Consider the following 23,384-nt stretch of genomic DNA (forward strand, 5'->3'; position numbering starts at 1 on the left):
AAGGTAAATATTAAAAAAAAGAAGCATTAGAATAAAGATTTGTTACTGTGGTATAAGAAGATTGATAAAAATCATATGATATTTATTAGATGTAGTTAGATGGCAAAAACATCCATGACTGGCACATAATAAGCTTTCCATAAATACTTGTTAAATGAGCACACACGTGGAGATATTCTAACTTCCCTTATTCCACATTTTAATGCCTTTGAAATCAGAGGTATTATTACAACTGCAATCTAAAATCTCTGTGATTGGCACCATAGAGCAGTACATCCTAATTCCATATACTAATATTCTATATTGAGAAAGAAATGTTCTTTCTCAATATAATATTTTTAATTAGATTTCTTTAAAATATCAAAATTATTTACATTGAGAAATTTGCTTATATTTCATTCAAGATCTTTCTAAGAAATTTGTTCTTAACTTCACATTTTTTTTATTTTTTAAATTTTTTTAATATTTATTTTTTAGTTGTACTTGGACACAATTCCTTTATTTTACCCATCTATTTTTATGTGGTGCTGAGGATCGAACCCAGGGCCTCGCACGTGCTAGGTGAGCACTCCACCGCTGAGCCACAACCCCAGCCCCATATTTATTATTTATTTATTTTTTTTTTTAAGAGAGAGAGAGAGAATTTTAATATTTATTTTTTTTTTTTTTAGTTTTTCAGCAGACACAACATCTTTGATTTTTGTATGTGGTGCTGAGGATCGAACCTGGGCCACACGCATGCCAGGCGAGCGTGCTACCGCTTGAGCCACATCCCCAACCCCCCATATTTATTTTTATTTATTCATTTTTGTTGTTGTTCTGGGGATTAAACCTAGGGCCTTGTGCATGCAAGACAAGCACTCCACCAACTGAGCTATATCCCCAGCCCCACTTCACATTTATTTTTATTAATTCATTGAGAAAATAATTACTGGATATATACTTTGTATAAAGGACTTTGCTAAACCCTGTTAAAGATTTAAACATGAAACCAGGTGTGGTGGCCCATGCTTGTAATCCCCATGGTTCAGGAGGCTGAGGTAGGAGGATCATGAGTTTAAAGCCAGCCTCAGCAAAAAATGAGGCATTAAGCAACTCAACAAGACCCTGTCTCTGAATAAAAAAATACAAAATAGGGCTGGGGATGTGGGTCAGTGGTTGAGTGCCCCTGAGTTCAATCCCTGTTAACCTCCTCTCCCACAAAAGAAGATTCAAACACGAACAAGTTATTATCTCTTCAAGAAGATTTCAGTTTAGTTATGGTATTAAATAGATGTCCATACTTCTGTAGTACTTGGCAAAGTCTAAAGTCATGAGAGAGGGAAGAATGATATTGGAAGTAAGAGTGGAAAGAATATCACATTTGATTGAATGATCAGGGATGTTATTAAGGAAATGGGTATTAAAGAAAGCTGGCTAGATTTCCACTGGTAGATGTGGGATTGAGAAGTATAGCTTTCTAGACCAAAGAGATAATAACATTAGCAAAGTAATAGAAAATATTTTTATAATCATAGCTTAGCTTGTGTGAAAAGTACATCGGAAAGACTGGACAGGAAGTTACCCATTTTCATAAAAGAAACGTAAAAGTCTGAACATTTTCAAGCCACACATTTCAGTGTTATTTTTTTCCTACATGTCTAGATAATTAGAATGAGTGGTTTATTCACAACTCTTTCACTAAGAGAAATGAGACTGATTTCATTTTATTATAAACTGCATTATTTGTGTAAGGCTTGGGATGAGAAACATTTTAGATTTCCCCCAAGCAGAATTTCTTTCACGGCCTTCTAAAGTTACTAGAAATTGCAATAGTTTCATGAAGAATGCCACTCCTCCACTAAGATAAATTTGATTTTGACTCTATTGTCATTTAACTGGTAGCACCACTGTTTTACAACTCTGCAAGAGATCATTTTTATGGATAGAAGAGTTTTTAAACTTTTATATGGATAGAAAGTTTCCATTAAATAATTTTTGAAAAGAGACTCTGGTGCCAAAGTAGCAACTTGGATCTTTTTATTTGTCCATTATAGATTTTGATTTTCTTTTATCTTTGTGAATAAGATGCATAAACCATTTTCCCTGAGGAAACATTTTGCATTCTCCACTGAATGTCGGATAAGGAACAAAATGCAAATACAAATGTTTCTATTCAGTCTCCAGTTATAGTTTTTATAAGTACTCTTTACTGTTAAATTTGTATGTTGAGAAATTTGCATTGTTACTTTTTTTTTTTCTGGTACTGAGGTTCTAACCCAGGACCTTGAGCATTCTAGGCAAATGCTCTGCCACTGAGCTTTTTTTTTTTTGAGAGAATTTTTTTTTTTTTTTTTTAATATTTAAGTTTTAGTTTTTGGCGGACACAACATCTTTGTATGTGGTGCTGAGGATCGAACCCAGGCCGCATGCATGCCAGGCGAGTGCGCTACCACTTGAGCCACATCCCCAGCCGGGTCTGCCACTGAGCTTTATCCCAACCCTAAATTGCTACACTGAAAAAGGGGCTACTGTTATTGTTGTTATTATTTTACTTATTTAGATGGTTGAAATTTCTGCATATGTTACATTTGCCTTATTTTCAGATGATCAACTGAGCCTTTTCAAGAAACAAGTTTTCTAAAACTGTTAGGTAGAAGGGATTTTCATGGTATTGAAGCTTTTGCAGTGTAGTAGGGAGGTTATACAACTGTCAGAGGTTGTGTCTATGTAGTTCTTAGGAATCTCTTCTTGATACTAAACAACAAACATTTATTCCTTTGTTTATTCATTTGACACACATTTATTTGGCACATGCTACATTCTGTGTAGAAAATTCAAAAGACTTGGCCAAGGTAACATGATTAATTATTAAAAACATTTGCCTTAGAAATCTTGATTTTCTAGTCCAATTTTATCTTTATAATAGCATTCTAAAGTTTAAGGTATGAAGTATGGTTGATCTGATAAATATTAATTTGGCCTGTAATTTTTACTGAGGATAGTTTGCAAAGATATATAGATACTTGTATATTGGTATCTATATTTATATTTGCTTTTACATTTATTTTTTGCTTATGAGTTAATCTGTTATCCTGAGAAGATAAAATATAAGAGCTTCTCTGAACCTAGTAGGCTGAAAAGCTGTTTTAATGAGTGATTGAATATTCTGAAAAATAGTAAGGCAGCCCGAAAGTAGCAATTTAAATGACCAAGTTATTTTTCTTTTTGCTTTGTTTTATTTTGTGTATATGTGTACATGTATGTAACTGTTCATACCACTTATTTGTTACTATCCTTCATGTATTTGTATCACATCTGGCTCTAAACAAGCTATAAAAATATATTGATTATAATTTTTAAAATAAAAACTTAGGCATAATAAGGGCAGAGAAATTAAGACTACTAGAGTTAAGGATGTCCAGGTAACCTAGTTTGAAGAGGCAGAGATCAAGTAGTAAATTTGAACTAATTCATCCCAACTCCCTGTGCTTATCCCCCCACCCCGACCCCTCTTTGGTTCTAAAATATGTTTTTCAAGAATGAAAAAATAGACATAGAAAGTGCTTTATGGGACTGGAGTTGTAGCTCAGTGCTAGAGAGCTTGTCTAACATGTGTGAGGTGCTGAGTTTGATCCTCAGCACCACATAAAGATAAACAAAATAAAGATATTGTGTCCATCTACAACTAAAAAAAAAAAAAAAAGTGCTTTATGAGGGGCTGGTGTTGTGGCTCAGTGATAGAGCACTTGCCTTGCTTGTGTGAAGCCCTGGGTTCAAACCTCAGCACCACATAAAATAAATAAACAAACAAATAAATAAATGAAAATAAAGATATTTTAAGAAGTGCTTTATGAAAAATGCAAATTGGTTAAATATAACATGACTAATTAGCATAGCATTTTTTATATTAAAGCAAATATTTTGAACTTGACATGGGCTAGGAAATCTTGGAGGCTCCAGGCATTATATATCTATGTTGTGTTCTTTAATATCAATCTGTCTTTAATCTTCATAATGGCAACCAGTTGATTTTTCTTTTAGGCTGACAGTTTCAGATTGGCAGCTTTTGAGTTTAGATGATTTGGTGTTGTCTGGAGGGAAGTTACCTTGATGTAGTAGTAACCTTCAAATAAGTCAGGAGGCTATGCCAGAGGTCATGGGATGAAAAATATAACAGACCAAATGAAGACATGGATCATGTAGTTTATTTTTTTACTCAATGAAACTGGATTTATAGAGTGATTTTGCTATATCAGTTCAAATATGGTGGTTCAAAAATGTTTCCATTTCATATGGATTTTGGGGGGAGCTAATACATAAAACATGTCATGTGACCCTTCTTAGAAAATATAAATAACAATATCATTGTTTTGTTATTATAACAAGTACTACAAAGTGGTAATATATAAATCATAGCATGTCACTTAGAACCAATTCTGAATCTGGCAGAAAACAATGATAGTTTGTTATAAGGTTATGTAGTTTAAGTAAACTTAAAACTCACATCTAGAAGCAAAGGGAAAAAGTTAGAGATAGGTAACACATTTAAACTAGAATACAAGTGGACAGAGGATGACACTACCTAAATCCTTTTTTCATGTCTTCTCACATCAGCTTTCTTGCTAATGGTGTGTTTACAAAGACTGGAAATGAGGCTGGGCATGGTGGCATATACCTAGAAAAGGATTATAAATTCAAGGCCATCCTTGGTATCTCAGTGAGAACCTGTGACAAAAATTAAAAATATAAAGGAATGAGGATGTAGTTCAATGATAAATGTCCCTGGGTTCAATCCCTAGTACCAAAAGAATAGAAGTGAGACTTTTATCAAGGGGCCTATCTTGGCCTAACTTGTGTTGCTGTAATAGAATGCCACCAATTGGGTAAATTATATAAAAATTTCTCAAATATCTGGGGGCTGGGAAGTTCAGTATCAAGGTGCTGGTATCTGGCCTGGACCTTTTTGTTGCATCATCCCATAGTAAAAGGTGAGAGTGAGAGAAGTTGAGAGAAAACTAAGAGATTGAACTCAAAGCTTTAAGCCTTGTTATAATTGGCATTGATCTTTTAATGAGGGCTCCACCCTTATGACCTAAACACCTCTGATAAAGCTCCATTACTGTTCCTTTGGGGATCCAGTTTCCAACAAATGCTTTTGGGGGGATGCACTCAAACCATAGCAGGACACTGTTCTCAAGGATAATGTCTTACACTTTAATAAAGAAAGGTAGAGGCAACTGCACCGGGCCACCCCTGTCATCTAACAGTTCACCTGTTGGGGGCCACTATAGATATTATTTGCTTTTCTTGGGCAGAAGATACATGGTGCCAGAGTAGTTGTCAGCAGTTGGGTGGTTGAATAAGATTTCATGAATACTGAATGTTTTATATACCTTAGGTATATTTGCTATATCTTGAATATTTGGTCTTCATGTATATGTAGTATATCTTGAATATTTAGTGTCTTTCAATTCCTTTTCATCTATACTCTGATACAAATACTGTATTTATTTGTTTAACATTTCTTAAAGGTTTCCAACCTCTATGATTTTAACATCTTAGGAAGTTCACCCATTCTTTTGGGTTTTTGTGTTTTACACTATGGCAAAGGCAAATCACTTATGTAAAATTTCCCAATATCTTACCTTCAGTTTTAAGGTACTAGGTTAACTTAGGGGTCATTGGATTTTTAAAAACTGCTCTAAAACAAATGGTACTTTCCATTGGACATGGTAAATGAATGATTAGAGCTCATATCCACAGTTTGGTATTTGCCTTTGTACAAAGGACTATGTATAAGAAGTTTTTAGGATAAAATGGGCATCATTTGCCTGGTTTAGATAATGTTAGCTTGAAGATGATATAACAACGAAGTCATGTTAGCATGAGAGATCATTTTAGGAAAAAAAATCATGAAGGAAAAGATTCTACAGGTAACTCAGTGTATAAAAGACTATAGGTGGGGCTGGGGTTGTGGCTCAGCGTGGAGCACTGCCTAGCATATGTGAGGCCCTGGGTTTGATCCTCAACACCACATATAAATAAATAAATTAAATAAAGGTATTGTGTCCAACTACAACTAAAAAATGAATATTTTTTTAAAAAATGACTATAGGTTATGTGATCTTATTTTTAAATCAGTTTTATTTTTTAGATTAGTTTTAGGTTCATAACAAAATTGAGTAGACATTATAGAAAGCTTTCATGTAACCAATGCCCCCACACGTGTATAACCTCCCTTACTATGAACATCGCACACTAGCCATACTGTGCCTGAACTTCTGACCTACAGAAACTGAAGTAACAAATGGGTCAACTATGCAGATGAAATTGTAGAATAATATACTAAGTGAAATAAGTAAATCACAAAAAGGCAAATACCATACAATTTCACTTTAATGAAGTACCTTGAGTAGTCAAGTTCAAATATATTATAGAACCATCTTGCCAGGGGATGGGAGAAAAGAAGAATGGAGAGTTGTTTAATGGGTATAGAGTTTCAGTTTTGCTAGCTGCAAAGAGTTCTGAAGATTGGTTGTATGACAGTGTGAATGTATTTAAGACTACTGAACTATCTTCTTAAAAATGATTAAGATAGTAACTTTTATGTTATATATTTTTATGGTAATTTGTTATATAGCAATGGAAAACAAATGTAATGATTTGTTTATAGTGTTGTGTCTGCTTGGACTTCACTCTCTGACTTTTTTATTATCCAGACATTTTGTTTTCTATATTCAGCTCAGAGCTCTACTCTTTTAAACTATCTTTATCCCTCAGGCAAAGTTAGTCACTCTGTCCTCTACCTGGTCACATTTATATATAGCTTTAACACTACTTACCATGTTGTAAATTTTTAAAAATCTTTTTTTTTTATTCCAGCATTGCCAAAAAATGTTTATTTTAAATTGTTGACTTATAATTGTATATATTTATGGGGTACGAAGTGATTTTATGACTTATGAATACAATGTGGATATTCTGGTTTGGATCTTAAGTGTCCTCTAAAGGCTCATAATTACACACTTGGTCCCTGTTAATGGTGCTATTGGGAGCTGGTAGAACCTTTAAGAGGTGGAGCCTAGTGGAAGGTCATTGGGGGCATGTCCTCAAAGGGAATATTGGGAACCCCCAGCCCTTCTTCCCTCTCCCTTTTTGCTTCCCTGCTGTCATGGGGTGAGCAGATTTCTCTGTCAGGTACTCCCCCTGTGATGTTCTGTCTTGAAACAGGGCCAAGCAACCGTGAATGTAGACCATGAGTCAAAATAATCTGTCATCTTTCTAAGTTTTTTATCTCAAGTATTTTGTCACAGTGACAGAAAGCTGATTAACAGTGGAATGATAAAATTAAGCTATTTACATATCTGTCACCTCAAGTACTTCGCATTTTTGTGGTGAGAACATTTGGAATTTACTCTCAGTGAGAACATTTGGAATTTACTGTTGGCAATTTTGAAAAGTGCGATATACTTGTCTTATTTAAAATACCACAGACTGGGTAATTTATAAAGAACAGAAATTTATTCCTTCACAGTTCTGGAGATTGGGTAATCCAAGTTAAGGTGCAAGTATGTTTGGTTGTCTGGTGAGGTCTGTTCAGTTTCCCAGATGACTCCTTGTTCTTACATCCTCTAGAGTGGAGGAACGCTATGTCCTCACGTGGTGGAAGGGTGGAATGGTGGAAAAGTGAGTGAGTTGAATGCTGCATAAAGCCTCTTTTGTAAGGAGCCTAATCCTGTTCCTACAGAAAGAGCCCTCATGGCCTCATCACTTACTTCTATCACATTGGATATTATATTTCAAAACCAGAATTTTAGAGGGGACACATTCAAACCTTAACAACACTACTAACTGTATGCACTCTATTGTATAGTAGATCTCAAACGAAACAAAGAAAATAAACCTTATCCCTCCTGTCAAACTGGGACTTTGGGAGCTGGTGTTGGGGCTCAATGGTAGAAGGCTTGCCTAGCATGTGTGAGGCCCTGGGTTCGATCCTCAGCACCACATAAAAATAAATAAAAGGTATTGTGTCCAACTAAACTAAAAAAAAAATTTAACGCCCCCCCACCAAACTGAGACTTTGTAGTTTTGATCACCATCTCCCAACCCTTTACAACCTATAATAAATATCATTCTACGCTGCTTCTGTGAGTTAGATTGTTTTAGATTCCACATATAAGTGAGACTGTGTTGTGTTGTCTTTTTGTGCCTGGCTTATTTCACTGAGCATAATGTTCTCTAATAGTTACATTCATGTTGTTGCAAATGAGAGAAGTTTTTTCCTTTTTAAATCTGAATAGTGTTCCATTGTGCGTATACACAACATTGTCTTTATCTGTTCATCTTTAATTAATTTAGGTTGATTCTACAACTTGCTATTGTGAATAGTGGTATAGTGAAAATGGGATTGCAGACATCTCTTCGTTATGTTGCTTCAAATCTTTTGGGTAAATATCCAGAAGGAGGATTGCTGTATCGTGTGGTAATTTTTTAGTCTTTTGAGGAATCTCCATACAGTTTTACAGCTGTTCCAATATATAATATACATTCTTACCAACAGTGTACATGAGTTTCCATTTCTCCAATGCCTTCACAATACTTTCGTCTCTTTGATCATAACCATTCTAACAGATATGAGATGATATTCTTATTTTGGTTTTAATTTGCATTTCCCTAAGTGATTTAGTGATGTTGAACCTTTTTTTTCTATGACTATTAGACATTTTTATGTCATCTTTTGAGAAGTATCTTTTGGCTCCCTCTCCCATTTTCTAAGTGGAGATACTTGTTTTCTTTCTATTAAGTTGAGTTCCTTATATATTTTGGATGTTAACCCCTTATTGAATGTATGGCTTACAAATATTTTCTCCCAGAGTGACTATATAGAGTGGCTATAGAGTGACTCTTCACTCTGTTAAATGTTTCTTATGCTTTGTAGAAGCTTTGTAGTTTGATGTAACCCCATTTGTCTACTTTTGCTTTGGGGATCAAATCTAAAAAACATTTGCCTCGATCAATGTCTTTTTTTTTTTTTGCCTTGGTTTTCTTATAGTTTTTCAGTTACAGGTCTTAGGTTTAAGACTAATCCATTTTGAATTACTTTTGTATGTTGGCTTAGATAGGATTTCTGAAGTTGCATCCTTCTGCATGTGGCTATTCAGTTTTCCCAGGACCCTTTATTTGAAATAGTGTCCTTTTGGATTGTATATTATTGTCAAAAATTAATTGATTGTATACCTGTGGGTTAATTTCTTAGTTCTTTAGTCTATTGCTGATATATCTGTTTTTTAAAAAATATTTATTCTTAAAAGTTTTAGTTGGATACAGTATCTTTATTTGACATTTATGTGGTGCTGAGGATCGAACCCAGTGCCTTATGCATGCTAGGCGAGCACTCTACCACTGAGCCACAACCCCAGCCCCAATATATCTGTTTTTATTCCAGTTACAGAGAATTATAACAGCTATAATTTTTTTTGGGGGGGGGGCACCAGGGAACAGTTATAGTTTATAGTATAGTTTAAAATAAGGTAGTGTGATGCCTCTGTCTTTGTTCTTTTTGCTTCTGAACACCTTGGTTTGCTGCTCCTGTTGCTACTGCTTTTTTGTTGTTGTTCAATTTGAGAATTTAAGGATTATTTTTTCTATTTCAATGAAAAATGACATTTGAATTTTGACAGGGCTTGCATTGAGTCTGTAGATTACTTTGGCTAGTGTGGACATTTTGACAATATTCTAATCCATAAACATAGGATATCTTTTCTTTTTTTAATATTTATATTTTAGTTGTAATTGGACACAATACTTTTATTGTATTTACTTATTTTTATGTGGTGCTGAGGATCGAACCCAGAGCCTCACGAGTGCTAGGTGAGCACTGTACCGCTGAGCCACAACCCCAGCCCTAGGATATCTTTTCATTTATTTGTGTTGTTTTCAATTTCTTTCATTAATATTTTATAGTTTTCAATTTACAAGTATGTTACCTCCTTATTTAAATTTATCTGTAAGCATTTTATTATTTTTGTGACAGTGTTAAATGGGATTATTCTCGATTTCCTTTGCAAGTTAATATATAGAAACACCACAGATTTTTGTGTGTTGATTTTTGTATCCTGCAACTTTGCTCTATTTATTTACTTTAACAGGGTTTTGGGTTTTCTGTATATAAGATTATGTTGTCAGCAAACAGTGACAATTTCAGTTCTTTCCTATTTGGTTGTCTTTTATCTTTCTCCTGCCTAATTGCTCTAGCAAGGAGTTCCAGTACTAGGTGAATTGAAGTGACAAGAATAGACATCTTTGTCTTAACTTTAGATCTAGAGGAAAGCCTTTCAGTTTTTCATTGTTCAGTATAATGTTAGGTGTGGGCTTATCATATATAGACTTTGCCATGTTGAGGTACATTCCTTCTATTTCTAATTTGATGAGAACTTTATCAAGCAAACATGTTGAATTTTTATCAAATGCTTTTTCTACATGTAATGATATGATAATATGGTTTTTGTCCTTCGTGCTGTTAATGTGATACAGTCACATTTATTGATTTCTGTATGTTAAACCATCCTTACTTTCCATGGATAATCCCATTTGATCATGGTGATTAAACCTCTTAAGATGCTTTTGAATTTGGTTTGCTAATATTTTATTGATGATTTTTGTTTCTATGCTCATTAGGGATATTCACCTGTAGTTTTATTTTCTTGTAATATACTTGTCTGGCTTTAGGATCAGGGTAATGCTGATCTTGTAAAGAGTTTGGAAATATTCCTCTTTAATATTTTGGAAGAATTTGAAAAATATTGCTATTAGTTCTCTAAATATTTGGTGAGATTCAGTAGTGAAGCCATCAGGTCCTGAGCTTTTCCTTGAGGAGGTATCTTGTTATAAGTTATATATCGATTCAGATTTTCTCTTTCCTCATGATTCAGTCTTGGTAAGTTGTATATGTCTAGGAATTTACATGTTTCTTCTAGGCTATACAATTAATTGACATAAACTTGTTCATAATAAACACTTGTGATCCTTTGTATTTCTGTGGCATGAATACTGTCTCCTTTTGTTTCTGATTTTGAGCCTTTCTCCCCACTCTCTCTTAGTCTAGCTGAAGGTTTATTGATTTTCATGTTTTTAAAGAACTAATTCTTGGATTTTTTTTTTTTTTTTGCATTATTTCATTTATGTCTTCTTTGGTCTTTGTTATTTCCTTCCTTCTGCTAATCTTGGGCTTGGTTTATTCTTTTTATAGTTTCTTGGGAAGTAACATTGTTTGATATATTTCTTCTTTTTTGATATAAATTTTTCTATGAACAGTTTTTGCTACATCTCATAAGTTTTGGTATGTTATGTTTCCATTTTTGTTTGTGTCAAGATATTTTTTTGACTTCACCTTTCATTTCTTCTTGGACCCATTGTTTATTCAGAAGCATGTAGCTTAATTGTCATATATTTGTGAATTTTCCAGAACTCCTCCTTATTGACTTCTAGTTTCATACCATTGTGACTGGAAAAGATACTCAAAATGATTGCAATATTATTAAATTTTCCAAGACTTGTCTTGTGGCATACCATATAATCTATCCTGAAGAATATTCCATGTGAGCTTGAGATGAATTCCATTGCTATTGGATGAAATATTTGTAATTTTCTGTTTGGATAATCTGTGTAATGTTAAAATTTGATGAATATTCTACTGTAATTTTATTATAATCTGTCCTCCAGATCCTTAAATATTTGCTTTATATATTTATGTTCTGATGTTGGGTGCATATGTTTATAATTGTTATCCTCTTGATGAGTTAACCCCCTTTATCATTAATAACATCTTTCTCTTTTTAGTTTTTGACTTAAAGTCTATTTTGTCTAAATATAGCTACCTCTTATATGTGTTAGTTTCCATTTCTGTAGAATCTTTTGATTCCTTCACTTTCAGTCCTGTCCCCCACCCCTGCTTTACTAGGGATTGAACTAGAGATCTCAGACATTCTAGTCAAGCTACCACTGAACATCTACAACCCTTCCCCCTTTTAAAAATTTTATTTCAAGATATGGCCTCCCTAAATTGCTGAGTTGACCTCAAACTTGTGATCCTCCTATCTCTCAGCCTCTCTAGTCTCTAGAATTAAAGGTGTGTGCCACCATGCCCAGATTATTTTCAGTCTTGTCCTTAGATGTAACTTAAGTCTCTTCTAGACAGCATAGAGTTGGTTCTTGGTTTTGTAAAAATTCATTTAGTCTCTTCTGTGTCATTTTACTGGATAATTTAATTCATTTATATTCAAGATAATTATTGATAGGTAAAAACTTGCTGTTGCCATTTTGTTAATTTTTTTCTGGTAGTTTTTCTAGATTGTTTATTTCTCTCTATGCCTTCCTTTGTGGTTTAATGATTTTCTATAGTGGTATGCTTTGAATCCTTTTGATTTTTGTTTAATATTACTTTGTATTTTAAGTATTTTTCTTTTGGGTCTTCTTTACTAGTTTGTGAAGTGATGCTTTTCCCAAAACATTGCACCCTCAATTTAAAAAAAAAAAAATTATATAGTTGTAGAGGGACAGCATGCCTTTATTTTTTTAATTTTTCTTTTTAATGTGGTGCTGAGGATCGAACCCAGTGCCTCATACATGATCAGCAAGTTCTCTGCCACTGAACTACAGCCCCAGCCCTACACCTTCAATTTTTATGCCAATAGATTTATAGCAGATGTAGGCTGACAGTACTTCAAAGCAGTAGCTTTTAGGTAATATTGTAGTGGTTGCTTATTATTCATTTGTTTCTCCCAGCTTAGAGTCTGTCTAGATTCCAATAGTGTAAATGTACTGACCTCATTGTAGTTGACATCAATTGTAGCCTTTTACAGAAGTATAGACATACAGTTATGGTTGGTTGGTTGTTTTCTGGTTTTGTCTCTACTTAATCTGCTCAGGGAATGAAGCATATAGTTGAATGTGTTTTAATAAATTTATTCATTCATGTATCAGCTAACATTTACTAAGCCAACATTTCTTGACTCTAAAATAGCAAAACTATTCAAATGTGTAAAAATAACTGATTACTTTAGACATGGATGATCCAGTTATGTTGATAAATCAACAAAAATTCAGAAATCATATTTCAAAGAGTTCAGAATTTCTTCCATATGTAAATAGATATTGGTTCTTGCTGTTTTCTGTTGAAGAGATTTCAAAAAGTAGATAGTCACAATGAAATGTGAGGGTTTTTTATAGAGATTCTATTTTAAAAATTTTTACATTATAAATATCATTGCATAGTTTTATTAAAATATAAGAGTAAGTGACTAAAAATAAATGTGTTATCAGGAGTGCAGATCTAATGTTTTCGTAGTCCTCAATCATTTAACTAATTTTTGAGAGAATTCTCCTTTTCTTTCATTTCCACTTAGTTGTCAAGACCCATAAAGGATCTTGTTTTCACTTCAAGGCAGGATTCTTCCATATTATTCCAGCACATCTGTGACTGTATGTATATTTATTGAGTTTGATCCTGAAATATAACCCAGCCTCTTGAGGTATAAATACTATGTCAGATATAACCAAATAGGAAAGTGTTTCAATAGAAATAATATTTTTGGCCTTCTCATATTTGTTTAAATAGAGCAAGAATTAAGAATAGTTTGGCGCTTTGCCTATAATCCCAGTGACTTGGGGTGCAGGAGGATCACAAGTTTTAGGTCAACCTCAGCAACTTAGCAAGATCCTGTCTCAAAATAAAAAGTAAAAATGACTAGGGATATAGCTCAGTGGTAAAGCACTCCTGGGTACCTAGTAGCAAAAGAAGAAAAGAATTAAAAATATGCCTATTTTTTAAATAAGCAAAAATTTATTTTTAAAAATATTTATTTTTTCATTTTGATTACTATTTAAAATATTCTGTGCTTTATTTCCAACTTACGCCACCTACAGTACATGTCAACTAAATAAAATTTCTCAAATATTAATATCTCATGAAATCAATAGTTAAGAATCATCTTTAGGTAGAAAAATATGACAGATTTTACCTATGAAATAAATTATGTGAAAAGATTACAAAAGATGGTAGTCTGTTTTGGCAGAACTATTTAAAAGCATTAAGACTTGAGTACTAGCTATTAAAGTGAGTAAATGGCAATATTATAAAGTTAAACACATGCCAAAAAACATTTTCCAGAGGTCTGGGATTGTAACAATACCATTAATGAGGGCAAAGAGGTCTTAATGCAATTTGCACTTTCTAAAGTTTCAAAAAGAGGCTTTGAGTTAGTGTATTATTAATGTACCGAACATCTGGAACTGTGTAAAAGCTATGGACATTGAGCAAATGCAGGATTTCCCCACTAGTTTGCATTCTTACTTATTGCCTCCCTAGTGAGATACTGGTTTTGAAAGAAGTTTGAAAAAGTAAAATAACAATGTCCAGATAAGACACAGACATTCCAAAGTATATCTTTTAATTTGTGAGATTTAACTTTAAAAAATTTCGCCTCTGAGATTAACAAGTTCAAGTAATGTGAACACCAGTTGTTGAATTAAAATCATCTCCATCATTATGTGTTGGCTAGTCTCTCTGTATGGATAGTATTTACCCTTTATGAGCTATTAAATAAAATAGTATGTAACAGATTTCATATTTTTCACATATGTAAGCCCTAAAGGCCTAAGAGACAGCTCTGTGTCAGTGTACTTTCTTTAACTTATTTTATTTTTAGGTACCTGGTTAGAATATTTAAGACAATTTAATAACTGTTTGAGTTATTTGAATGCTTAGTTATTACTGTAATTTTTCTGATAAGGGAGAAATAATTCAGCTGTATAAATATGCAATGTTAATGTTACCTCCAATGATATTAGAAGAACTGTTGAACTAAATATTCTGTTATCTGAAATTGAAAAATTGTTATAGACTGTTTTCAAGTAAAGAATCAAAATGTTTTTGCTATAGAACTATACTCCCAATTCACATGTGAAGTTTTTAATGGAAGGCTTTTTAAGGTACTTTTGAAAAACCTCCACTGAAGAGACATTATACTCTGTGTAAATATTATATAAACACATTATACTCTGTGTAAATATTGTCTCATAACCATCAAATTTCCCCCTTTTCAAAGTATTCCTTATATTTCTTTACCTGAACTAAAATCTGGACATACCCAGAGAATATTCCACTTCCTTGTCAGTTCTTTTAAGTCATGGCCTTTTTTTTTTTTTTTTTTTTGTACCAGGGATTGAACTCAGGGGCACTCAACCACTGAGCCACATCCCCACCTTTTTTTTGGGGGGGGGCGGGGAACAGGCTCTCACTGAGTTGCTTAGGGCCTTCCTAAATTGCTGAGGCTAGCTTTGAACTTGTGATCCTCTTGAAACAGCCTCCAGAGCCACTGGGAGTGTGCCACTCTGCTGTCATGACCATTTTTGCCTCTCACAACTTATAGTACCTCAGATTTAGTATCCTATCTACTCCATATTGTGCTTTGTGAACCTTTACATATGTATTTTCTTCTTGTCTAAGAAGGGGAGGAGGGAGGGAAAGAGAGAAAGAGAAGAGAGATAGGGAGGAAGAAAGAAGGAAGTGGAAAGCTTTGGGACTCATTAATTAAAAACTGTAGTCTCTTGAGCACATTCTTATAATCCTGTCACTCTTTCCTCTTTTTTCTTTTTTTTCTTTCTTTTTTTTTTTTTTTTTGGTCATCTTACAAATCACCCAAATAGTCTTCTTTTTTAAGGATTTTGGTTCCTGATTTCATAGTTGTTCTTACCTTTCCTTATTCTCCTTCCCAATTTTCCATTATTTTGGACCTTCCTTTTTTCTTCATTTATTAAATTCATCTAATAATTATTTATTGAGTATTTATTACCTGTCAGGTACTGTTATAGGTACCAGACAATCAAGTGTGTGCAAAACAAACAAAAGTTATTGTCCTCTTAGAGAGAGAGAGAGAAACAGATACACAGAAAGGTACCAGTATGTTAGATGATGCTATGAATTGAATGTGTCTTACCAAATTTTTTCTTATATTGAATCCCTAACCCCCGTGTATTTATATTTGAAGATGGAACCTTTAAGAACATAATTAAAGTTAACTGAGGTTATGAGAGTGGCGCTCTGATTTGATAGGATTAGTGTCCTTATAGGAAGTAGCACCAGAGAGCTCCCTTACTCAAGCACAGAGGAGAGAACATGAGAAAAGGCCACTGTCTATAAGCCAGATGGAGACCCCTCACCAGAAATCAAGTTTGTCAACATGCTGATTTTATATTTCTCATTTTCCAGAATGGTAAGAAATAAATTTCTGTTGTTTAAGCTACCCAGTCTGATATTTTGGTTATGGCAGCCCAAGAGCACTAATACAGATGGTAATAAGTGCTATGTAGAAAACTAAAACAAGGAAAGAAGGAAAGATAATATTGGGCACTTGAGGAGATGGTTTAGAATTTTAATTGGATGTTTTGGGAAGACCTGTCTGAGAAGGTAAGATTGAATAAAGGTCTAAAGGAGAGGAAGAGAGAATGTTCAGACAGAGGGAATATTAGGTAGAAGAGGGTCTGATTATATTGTGCAATTAGGAGATTAGTGTGACTGTATGAGCGTTGGGGTAAGAGAAGGAGAATAGGACATATAGTTGGGGTAAAATCATGGCGTGGTAAGGATTTAGATTTTATTCTGCATGCAATAGGAAGCCATTGAATGATTTAGACTTAGTTTTACAAGTGAAGATAATAAGAACTGTTTGAAGTTTATCTATAATTTGAAGGTAATGCTGGCAGGTTTGTTGATGAACTAGGTGTGCAATATGAGAAAAAGAGAAAAGGTAAGGTTTTCATGCTGGACCCATTTCTTTTTCTTTTTCTCTTCCCTCCCTCCCTCCCTCCCTCCCTTCCTTCCTTCCTTCCTTCCTTCCTTCCTTCCTTTCTTATTTTTGTGTGTGTGGTGCTGGGGATTGAACCCAGGGCTTCATGCATATGGGGCAAGCACTCTACTAACTGAGCTATATCCCCAGCCCTGGACCCATTTCTGTATCTGATTTCATTTATATGCATCCTTAGTTTCACCTTTTATCTTGTTTTCCCAATTTATAATTTATTTCTGACTTCTCCTAAGTACCACACCCATATTATTCAACCCCCGGACCAACATTTCAATTTAGGTATCTTAAAGGCAACAAACTTGTAATCTTTCCTTCTAATGTTGGCCCTTTTTCAGTGTTGACTATATGAGTGAATGATACCATAATCTATATTTGGATTACTCAGATACCAATGGGGTATCTGTGAACCTTTTTCTCCCTTTTCTATTTTGTCCAGTCCAACTACCTTATTCATTTTAAATTTTAAATATATTGTTTTAAATATTTACTTTTTTTAGTTGTAGTAGGACACAATACCTTTATTTATTTATTATTATGTGATGCTAAGGATTGAACCCAGGGCCTCACACATGCTAGGCGAGTGCTCTACCACTGAGCCACAACCCTAGCCCAAAATTTTAAATATTTTTATAATCTGTTTCTTAATGGTATAATTCTATGGCCTTTTAAAAAAAAAAAGGTAAAATTATGACTCACATGAAAAGTAGAGACAATAGAGATTTTATTAAACTCACTGATTAATGAGGAAATGAACATGATGGTAAGGCCAATTCAGAAAACATTTTAAGAGCAATATACTTTAGGCAGTTTAATAAAAGAATAGAATATAAGATTACTGGCCTTGAATACAAGACAGGTTAATGTGCTGTAGGCCAGTAAACTGTAACCTTTGGTGTTATCTTTTCTCTTGGAGAGGAATAATTTGATTTTCTACTGGACAAAAATATACAAGTTAAAATGTAATTCCACTATGTCTGGGTCTTAATAATAAATGGTAAATTCAACAAAATGCATTTCCTTAGATACATCTGTAGTGGAATCTTTTCCTCTGTTTGTAGAAATTTGTGCTATGTATTTTTTACCTTCCTATCAAGTTTTAGATATTTTTTTCCTTAACTCTTTCTGATTCAAACCACCTTTATCTTTGGCTTACTTTATTAATAGCCTAAATGTATCCACTCTTATCACTCCTCTTATTTATATTAAGAGCAGAGTAATGTAGTTTGATTTTTTTTTAAAACTGTGAAATATAATGTGGGTATATAGTGCAGTGTGGACATTTAAAGTAATAACAATAAGATGAACATCTGAGTATTCACTACTCTATTAGTTTTATATTTTTAGTTCTTAATACCAAGGTTTTTGATTAATTTTGAGTTAATTTGAGCATATTGTAAAGGCAAGATCTAACTTTATTTGGCATGTCTTTATCTTGTGTTCCCAGTTCTGTTTGTGAAAAGACTTGAGTCATTCATTATCTTGGTAGACATAGACAAAGCATTTGAAAAAATTCAGCCCTCTTGCATAATCAAAAAAAACTTTCAATAAACTTGGTATGGAAGGAAATTACCTCAAATAAAGGCCATACCTGTAAAGCTCACAGCTAGCAACATAGTCACTGGTGAAAAAGATGAAAACTTTCCTTCAAGATCAGTAACAAGGCAAGGATATTGCCTCTCACCCTTAAATATGGTATAATACTAGAAGTCCTAGACTGAGCAATTAAACAAGAAAAAGAAACTAAAGACATCAGAGTAGGAAAGAAAGAAGTAAAATTGTTGCTGTTTATAGCCAACATGATCTTAGATGTAGAAAATCTATTAGAGGGGCTGGGGTTGTGGCTCAGTGAAAGAGTGCTTGCCTAGCATGTGTGAGGTACTGGGTTAGATTCCCAGCACCACATAAAAATAAATAAAGTTCCACCAACAACTAATAAAATATTTTTTTAAAACTATTAGAACTAATAAATTCAGAAAAATTACAGAATACAAAGTAAATAAACAAAAATCAGATGCAATTTAAAAAATATTTTTTAGTTGTAGATGGATACAATACCTTTATGTATTTATCTTTATGTGGTGCTGAGGATCGAACCCAGTGCCTCATGTGTGCTAGGTGAATGTTCTACCACTGAGCCATAACCCCAGACCCCAGTTGCATTTTTGTATACTAACAATAAACCATCTAAAAAGGTAATTAGGGAAACAATCCCATTTGTAACACCACTAAAATGAATAAAATACTTTAGAATAAACTAAGTAAAAGACTTGTATACTAAAAACTGCAAAACACTGCTGAAAGAAATTTGATTTTTTTGGTAGTATAATATTTTGATTCCTTATTCCTTTTGTTTTCTACAATGGCAACCAAAACATATAAGGAATTCCTATAACTCAGTACCAAATCAATAACCCAATTAAAAAATGGGCAAAGGATTTGAATAAACATTTCTCCAAAGATGACACAGAAATGGTCTACAAGTATATGTAAACACCTCAACATCATTAATCATTAGGAGATACAAATTAAAACCAATGAGATATCACCACATACCTCTTAGAAAGGCCATTATCAAAACACAAGAAATAACAAGTATTGGCAAGTTAAAAAATCAGAAGAATCCTTATGCATTGTTGATAGAAAGTTAAATATATTTTTGCCTCTCGACTTATACAAAAAAAAATTGGGATTTTAATAGATTGCATGAAATCTATATTTGTTTTAGGTTTTCTTTAAATGTTTGGTTGACTTTATCACTGAAGTCATCAGGTCCCAGGTTTTTCTTTGGTAGGACACTTTGTTGCTAATTCAATCTTACTAAGTAAAGATCTCTCAGACTTTCTTCAAGATCAACTTTTGGTAAAAAGCTGATCTTGCGTTTTTAGGAATTCATCAATTTCTAGGTTATCCAGTTTGTTAGGACATTGTTTTTTAATCTCTTAAAAATTTTTTTATTTCTGTGGCATCATTTGTAATATTTCCCTTTTCTCTAATTTTAAGCTCTTTTTTCTTAGTCTAGTTAATCAATTTTATTGATATTTTCAAAAATAACATTGATTTATTCATTTATATTTTTCTATTTTCTGTTCTCATCTTCTTATTTCCTTTCTTCTGCTAACTTTTTAATAGTTTTAATAGTTACTTGAGATCTTCTTTCTTTTTTAATGTACACATTTATACTCCTATATACTTTCATCTTAGTATTGCTTTTGTTGCATACTTTAAGCTTGGTATCTTGCGTTTCCTTTTTTGTTGGTCTGAAAATAATTTCATTATTTTCTTTTTTAAAATTTATTTTTAATGCTTTTATTAGTATATTATAGTTATACATAATCTTGGGATTCTCTTTGATATAACAACACATGCATGGAATGTAATTTTCTCCACTTTAGTCCCCAGTACTTTCTCTTTCACTCTCCTCCTCCCTCCCTCTGTTCTCCTTTCTCTACTCTACTGGTCTTCTTTATTTATAGAATTTTTTAAATTGGTGCTTCACAATATACATAAAGGTGAAATTTACTGTGGTATGTTCATACATGTACAAGCATATTTTGGTCAATATCATTCCGCAGTTCTTCCCCTTTCCTATTGTTCCCTCTCTTTCTCTCTCCTTCCTCTACTCCACTGATCACCCTTAGGTTTTCATGGGATACTTCCCCACTTTTTTTTCTTATTGTACTCTAGTTTTTGCATATGAGAGAAAGTATGCAACCCTTGACTTTCTGAGTCTGGTTTATTTCACATTTCACTGCAGTCAGAATGGCAATCATCAAGAATACAAATAATAATACATGCTGGTGAGAGTGTGGGGAAAAGGTCCACTCATACTTCTTGGTGAGACTGTAAATTAGTACAACTACTTTGGAAAGCAGCGTGGAGATTCCTCAAAAGACTAGGAATGATATGACCACACTATCCCACTTCTTGGTATTTAAAATCCCAAAAGAACTAAAATCAGCATGCTATAATGATACAGGCACATCAGTGTTTATAGCAGTGCAATTTCACAATAGCCAAGTTATGGAACCAGCTCAGGTGCCCAACAACAGATGAATGGATAAAGAAAATGTGGTATAAGTACACAATGGAGTTTCACTCAGCCATAAAGAAGAATGAAATTATGGCATTTGCTGGTAAATAGATGGAACTGGAGAATATCATGCAAAATGTTTTTTTTTTTTTGCAAGCCATGCACATACTATTCAAAACTGTTCTGCTTAATTTCTACATATTTGTGCATTGTCCAGTTTTCTTCCTGCTTTTAAATCCTACTTTTATTCCATTGTGGTTGAAAAAGATTCATGATATTGATTTTAGTCTTCTTAAAATTTTGTTTTGTGACGTAATGTGATCTATACTAGAGAACATTCTGTATGCAGTTGAGAAGAATGTATATTCTACTGCTGCTGGGAGAAATGTTCTGCATAGGTCTGTTAGGTAGGTCCTTCTGGTCTCGATTTGTTTAGATTTTCTGTTTCCTTATTGATCTTCTGCCTGGATGTCTTATCTCTTATCAAAGGATTACATTGAAATCTCCTGTCATGTGGCTTCCTGTTTCTCCTTTCAGTTCTGTCAATATTTGCTTGAAATATTTGGATTCTTTGATGTTGGGTACATATGTAATTGTTAAATGTTCCTGATGAATTAACTTGTTTATCCTCATGTAATTTTTTGTCTCTTATGACAGTTTTTGACTTAAAATCTATTTAATTGATGACATCAGTATTGCTGCCCCTGTCTTAATTATTATTTATAAGGAGTATCTTTTTCCCAGCCTTTTACTTTCAGCCTATTTGTGACCTTGAATCTACAGTGAGTCACTTATCTATGGATCAGGTTTTTGTCTATTCAGCCATTTTATGTTTTTTGATTGAGATATTTAATCCAATTATATTTAACAATAAAGTTTTAAAGTTGTAATGCAGACCTCTAGGCCAACATAGAAAATATAGTCTGTGTCTCTGCTTTCTTCTTTTTCTTCTTGCCTAATCCCTGACACATAGTTATTATATACTGACAATTTTGTTTAAAAATTAGGTAGAATCAACAAACTTTAGAGCTAGAAGTAACTCAGATATATCAATGAACTCAACAGTATTATCTTGCAGAGAAGTTTCTTAAAGACCCAGTAATATGTAAATATTTTATATTTCTTTAAAAATTTAAAAATGGAATCAATATTGCATATTGTGCTTTGTTATTTTTGTGTTCAAGATTTATTTATGAATCTGACCATTTGCTTGTGCATAAATTTCTGAAGTTCTTTTAGAAACCAAAAGAAAGAAAGAATGTTGGTTTTTTTTCCAACTCTTATAACAAATTTGAAATAATTGGATTTATCATGCCTGCTTTTACATTTTTTACATCATGTTTAATTCCCTAATATTCTGAATTATTTTCTATATAATGGGAAAAATATCTGTGCCGGATTTCTTTAGTGGAAAATTTGCACATTGAACTAATCCTTTGTTATTTCTCAAACTTTCTTTTAAAAATAGAATTTTCTAATCTAGTTATAGTATATACCCTGGAGTTATTAACCTAATTATCTTACCCAAGTAGCATGAAAGGGTTTTCTCCAGATCTTGAATATTTGTGAACTACAGTGTTCAAAGTTGTTATTCCAGGATCAATGAATCAAAGATGAAATGTTGTCAATGTTTTCAGATATAGGAAAAACAGTATATCATGGATTAAATTCCATTGTGTATTAATAGTTATGCAAATTCATGATAGTTCATCTGATTTTATATATTCTCAAGATACTTTATGCTTTTCTCAACTATCCTTTTCTAATTTTAGTTGAAATTTAAATAATTTAATAAATTTCAATGAATGTTTTTTATTCTTTCAGTCTTCCCTGAAAATCCAGTGTGACAGTTACTCTAAATACTGTCAGGAGTTGGTTTTTTGTTTTGTTTGCCTATTCTTTGTAAGCACTGAGAGACTTTGATTCAGAAACAGGACACAATCCAAAAGCAGATTCTAATAGCCAATTCATGAGGTACTCAAAATGGAAGACTTTTAGATTGATGATAACCCTACATTACCATCTTACAAAAATGGGTTTATTTACATTCTTTAGGGAATTTGCATTGTGGTTTTTTTTTTTTTTCCTACATTGTAAAAACTGATCCACATGGTATAGAACACATGCCATACAACAATGGGTAAAATAATTAAACTTAAATTATACTCTGTACCATTGGCTTTTGTCTTTTGCATGCATCTATCTTTTGTCTTTGTTATTTCTACTTTGTTTTATTTCACTTTCTAGCTCCTTGAAAAGAATGTAGTTCTTTTATTTTCAAAAATTTTAAATAAGTGTATTCTAAGCTGTAAGAGTATTTCTAAATGTTGCCTTTGCTGCATTCATGTTTTGAATTGTGAAGTTTTTTATCATTCATATCTAAAGATGATTCTCTGCAATCCATGTATTTTTTTAAGAATGAGATTTAGTGTTGGGCTTCCTTTTTTTTTTTTCCAATAACTTTGTATTATTTATTTTTACTCTTACATTCTATTATTAAAATATGT

General features: G+C 33.0%; 1 protein-coding gene across 1 annotated transcript in view; it reads left to right on the forward strand.

Moving 5' to 3' along the window:
* Brip1 (BRCA1 interacting DNA helicase 1) overlaps nucleotides 1-23,384 on the forward strand; it is a 147,018-nt gene that overhangs the window by 75,515 nt on the left and 48,119 nt on the right. The gene's annotated exons all lie outside the window — the stretch shown is intronic.

The sequence above is a fragment of the Callospermophilus lateralis genome, chromosome 11 (genome assembly GCF_048772815.1).
Source record: "Callospermophilus lateralis isolate mCalLat2 chromosome 11, mCalLat2.hap1, whole genome shotgun sequence".
NCBI classification, from domain to species: Eukaryota; Metazoa; Chordata; class Mammalia; order Rodentia; family Sciuridae; genus Callospermophilus; species Callospermophilus lateralis.